The sequence below is a fragment of the Schistocerca serialis genome, unplaced genomic scaffold (genome assembly GCF_023864345.2).
Source record: "Schistocerca serialis cubense isolate TAMUIC-IGC-003099 unplaced genomic scaffold, iqSchSeri2.2 HiC_scaffold_1079, whole genome shotgun sequence".
Classification (NCBI taxonomy): domain Eukaryota; kingdom Metazoa; phylum Arthropoda; class Insecta; order Orthoptera; family Acrididae; genus Schistocerca; species Schistocerca serialis.
Genome location: NW_026047271.1, coordinates 37501 through 42500, shown reverse-complemented (window position 1 = coordinate 42500; position 5000 = coordinate 37501). Strand labels below are relative to the sequence as shown.

Sequence of the window (5000 nt, the reverse complement as noted above, 5' to 3'; positions counted from 1 at the left end):
TAACCCATGTTGTGCCGTAACGTAACCCATGTTGTGCCGTAACGTAACCCATGTTGTGCCGTAACGTAACCCATGTTGTGCCGTAACGTAACCCATGTTGTGCCTTAACCTAACCCATGTTGTGCCTTAACCTAACCCATGTTGTGCCTTAACCTAACCCATGTTGTGCCTTAACCTAACCCATGTTGTGCCTTAACCTAACCCATGTTGTGCCTTAACCTAACCCACGTTGTGCCTTAACCTAACCTACGTTGTGCCTTAACCTAACCCATGTTGTGCCTTAACCTAACCCATGTTGTGCCTTAACCTAACCCATGTTGTGCCTTAACCTAACCCATGTTGTGCCTTAACCTAACCCATGTTGTGCCTTAACCTAACCCATGGTGTGCCTTAACCTAACCCATGGTGTGCCTTAACCTAACCCATGTTGTGCCTTAACCTAACCCATGTTGTGCCTTAACCTAACCCACGTTGTGCCTTAACCTAACCCACGTTGTGCCTTAACCTAACCCACGTTGTGCCTTAACCTAACCCACGTTGTGCCTTAACCTAACCTACGTTGTGCCTTAACCTAACCCATGTTGTGCCTTAACCTAACCCATGTTGTGCCTTAACCTAACCCATGTTGTGCCTTAACCTAACCCATGTTGTGCCTTAACCTAACCCATGTTGTGCCTTAACCTAACCCATGGTGTGCCTTAACCTAACCCATGGTGTGCCTTAACCTAACCCATGGTGTGCCTTAACCTAACCCATGTTGTGCCTTAACCTAACCCATGTTGTGCCTTAACCTAACCCATGTTGTGCCTTAACCTAACCCATGTTGTGCCTTAACCTAACCCATGTTGTGCCTTAACCTAACCCATGTTGTGCCTTAACCTAACCCATGTTGTGCCTTAACCTAACCCATGTTGTGCCTTAACCTAACCCATGTTGTGCCTTAACCTAACCCATGTTGTGCCTTAACCTAACCCATGTTGTGCCTTAACCTAACCCATGTTGTGCCTTAACCTAACCCATGTTGTGCCTTAACCTAACCCATGTTGTGCCTTAACCTAACCCATGTTGTGCCTTAACCTAACCCATGTTGTGCCTTAACCTAACCCATGTTGTGCCTTAACCTAACCCATGTTGTGCCTTAACCTAACCCATGTTGTGCCTTAACCTAACCCATGTTGTGCCTTAACCTAACCCATGTTGTGCCTTAACCTAACCCATGTTGTGCCTTAACCTAACCCATGTTGTGCCTTAACCTAACCCATGTTGTGCCTTAACCTAACCCATGTTGTGCCTTAACCTAACCCATGTTGTGCCTTAACCTAACCCATGTTGTGCCTTAACCTAACCCATGTTGTGCCTTAACCTAACCCATGTTGTGCCTTAACCTAACCCATGTTGTGCCTTAACCTAACCCATGTTGTGCCTTAACGTAACCCATGTTGTGCCTTAACGTAACCCATGTTGTGCCTTAACGTAACCCATGTTGTGCCTTAACCTAACCTATAATGTGCCTTAACCTAACCTAAAGTGCGCCGTAACCTAAACTATATTGCGCCTTAACCTGACGCACGTTGTCGCTGAACCTGCTCTGTAATTGTTATGCAACCCGTTAAAGTAGTGTAGTGTTGCCTAACCGCAACCCTCGCAATATAGTTCGCTACTCGCACTGCCCGGTCCCCTGTGTATCGCGTCATGTTAAACACCTTGCAGGTGTTGCTGACTTTCCACATGCTCCTGCTATACACTGTAGTGTGGATAGCAGCAGGACGTACATGCCCCCCCCCCTTCCCCCCTGCCTTCGCAAGCTGGTCGGTGAGAAGTTTGCATGTTCAATGCCCTTCGCATGCCGACGTACTCAGCCTACGTTGTGGTACGGCCTGTCACCTGTCCGCCGATGTACGCAAAACCCACAAACTGTACTGCACATTGCTCCGTATGTACTGAATGATACATCGTGGCCCATGTGACCGTATGACGACAGCGCCTAGCAACGGCGGACCATACAGTCCAAATATTGTGCACGCAGCTACGTGTCGTCTCCCTATAAGAGCTGGATTGCAGTGTGGTACGCCATACAGACGTGTGGGAGGAACGGACGCCCTGGATGGCGATCAGCATGAGCAGTCTGTTGATGTAGTGGAGCGTGTATTCGGACGTAGTCGTCTCTTCTCACACACCGTGATAGCATGTTGCACCGCGTTCCACATCTGCGACATGCTGCAGAGGCGGGCTGACAGTCGTTCGCGCAATGGACACCGCATACGTACGGGGTCTACCTTCCACGTGTTCTCTAGGCGTGCACATGTTGTTGCGTCTATGTGGGCAGACGTAGTGTGTTGTGACACCTGACACAGGCATGCAATACTCGTTGCAAATGGCGATGGACGTGTACGTTTGCTGGTGACGTTACGCAAATGAACAACCGGTAACCCGTTGTGGTGCGGTTGTTCTCGCTAGAGGTGAATCAGTGTTGGCGACGATCGGTCGAGCTATTAACCGGTTGTTTCAGGGATACCCACCATGCCCACGAACGTGAAAGGGGACCCACCATGCCCACGAACGTGAAAGGGGATCTGGGTGTGAGGCGATACGCGGCGGTGGCTGGGTGGGACCGTCCCCGGCCGGTGAGGGGGGGCCGCCCGGCGTGCTGGCAGCGCGGTGCGTGGGCGCACGCGCTACAGCCGGCTGGTGGGGGCGGCCGGTGGCAGGCGCGCCGGCCGACGGACGCGGCAGGCGGCGCAGCTGCGCGCCGGCGCCCCCTGCTCGCGGCGCCTTGCGGCCAAAGTAGGTCCTCGCGGGCCCGGTGCGAAGCGCGGTGGCCATCTGCAGTGTGCTGGTCCGATTGAGGACTTTGTGCGCTGAGGATGCGCCGCCGCCCGGCGCTCGGCGCCGCGACGCCGTCTGCTGCTCGGTCGCCCCAGCGGTTCTCGCAGGTGGTTTGTATCGCAGCTGTGCGGACGTGTTGGCGCGTGCGCTGTGCTGGGAGAGTTCGCTTCGGCACCCAAGTAGGGCTTTTGTCCTTCTGTGGCGCTGGCGTTGGAGCTGCCGGTCACCGTAGGTGGCGCGTGTTGTCTCCCGCCGGCAATGCCACGACAGCACGCTCCCGGGCCTCTGTCGGCAGCGGCAAGCTCAGTTGGGAGCACGGGTGGTCGCACCTAAAGCGTCTACTCGCCTAACTCCGGGCGATTGCGCCTCTCTCGAACCCGACCAAGTACTTAGGACGGCGCTGCGCGCCGCCGGGACCTGAGAGGGTTTCGAGGTGTGTTGTGCAGGGGAGCTCAGCCTCCTCCTGTTTGCAGAATAATTGAGCGGACGCTTGCGTGTTCGCGCGGGCCCCCGGGACACACTCCCGGGCGGCCGGCTGCTCAGCTCTAGTTGACGCAGCTCCCTGGTTGATCCTGCCAGTAGTCATATGCTTGTCTCAAAGATTAAGCCATGCATGTCTCAGTACAAGCCGCATTAAGGTGAAACCGCGAATGGCTCATTAAATCAGTTATGGTTCCTTAGATCGTACCCACGTTACTTGGATAACTGTGGTAATTCTAGAGCTAATACATGCAAACAGAGTCCCGACCAGAGATGGAAGGGACGCTTTTATTAGATCAAAACCAATCGGTCGGCTCGTCCGGTCCGTTTGCCTTGGTGACTCTGAATAACTTAGGGCTGATCGCACGGTCCTCGTACCGGCGACGCATCTTTCAAATGTCTGCCTTATCAACTGTCGATGGTAGGTTCTGCGCCTACCATGGTTGTAACGGGTAACGGGGAATCAGGGTTCGATTCCGGAGAGGGAGCCTGAGAAACGGCTACCACATCCAAGGAAGGCAGCAGGCGCGCAAATTACCCACTCCCGGCACGGGGAGGTAGTGACGAAAAATAACGATACGGGACTCATCCGAGGCCCCGTAATCGGAATGAGTACACTTTAAATCCTTTAACGAGTATCTATTGGAGGGCAAGTCTGGTGCCAGCAGCCGCGGTAATTCCAGCTCCAATAGCGTATATTAAAGTTGTTGCGGTTAAAAAGCTCGTAGTTGGATTTGTGTCCCACGCTGTTGGTTCACCGCCCGTCGGTGTTTAACTGGCATGTATCGTGGGACGTCCTGCCGGTGGGGCGAGCCGAAGGCGTGCGACCGCCTCGTGCGTGCTCGTGCGTCCCGAGGCGGACCCCGTTGAAATCCTACCAGGGTGCTCTTTATTGAGTGTCTCGGTGGGCCGGCACGTTTACTTTGAACAAATTAGAGTGCTTAAAGCAGGCAAGCCCGCCTGAATACTGTGTGCATGGAATAATGGAATAGGACCTCGGTTCTATTTTGTTGGTTTTCGGAACCCGAGGTAATGATTAATAGGGACAGGCGGGGGCATTCGTATTGCGACGTTAGAGGTGAAATTCTTGGATCGTCGCAAGACGAACAGAAGCGAAAGCATTTGCCAAGTATGTTTTCATTAATCAAGAACGAAAGTTAGAGGTTCGAAGGCGATCAGATACCGCCCTAGTTCTAACCATAAACGATGCCAGCCAGCGATCCGCCGCAGTTCCTCCGATGACTCGGCGGGCAGCCTCCGGGAAACCAAAGCTTTTGGGTTCCGGGGGAAGTATGGTTGCAAAGCTGAAACTTAAAGGAATTGACGGAAGGGCACCACCAGGAGTGGAGCCTGCGGCTTAATTTGACTCAACACGGGAAACCTCACCAGGCCCGGACACCGGAAGGATTGACAGATTGATAGCTCTTTCTTGATTCGGTGGGTGGTGGTGCATGGCCGTTCTTAGTTGGTGGAGCGATTTGTCTGGTTAATTCCGATAACGAACGAGACTCTAGCCTGCTAACTAGTCGCGTGACATCCTTCGTGCTGTCAGCGATTACTTTTCTTCTTAGAGGGACAGGCGGCTTCTAGCCGCACGAGATTGAGCAATAACAGGTCTGTGATGCCCTTAGATGTTCTGGGCCGCACGCGCGCTACACTGAAGGAATCAGCGTGTCTTCCTAGGCCGAAAGGTC

At 53.4% G+C, this 5000-nt stretch overlaps 1 non-coding gene across 1 annotated transcript in view; it reads left to right on the top strand.

Annotated features, from left to right (window-relative positions):
- Positions 1–3385: 3385 nt before the first annotated feature.
- The window catches only part of LOC126431191 (small subunit ribosomal RNA), a 1909-nt gene continuing 294 nt past the window's right edge, over positions 3386–5000 (top strand). Inside the window, exon 1 of the ribosomal RNA XR_007577507.1 lies at positions 3386–5000. This exon is cut by the window's right edge and continues 294 nt beyond it. This is a non-coding gene — a ribosomal RNA (small subunit ribosomal RNA).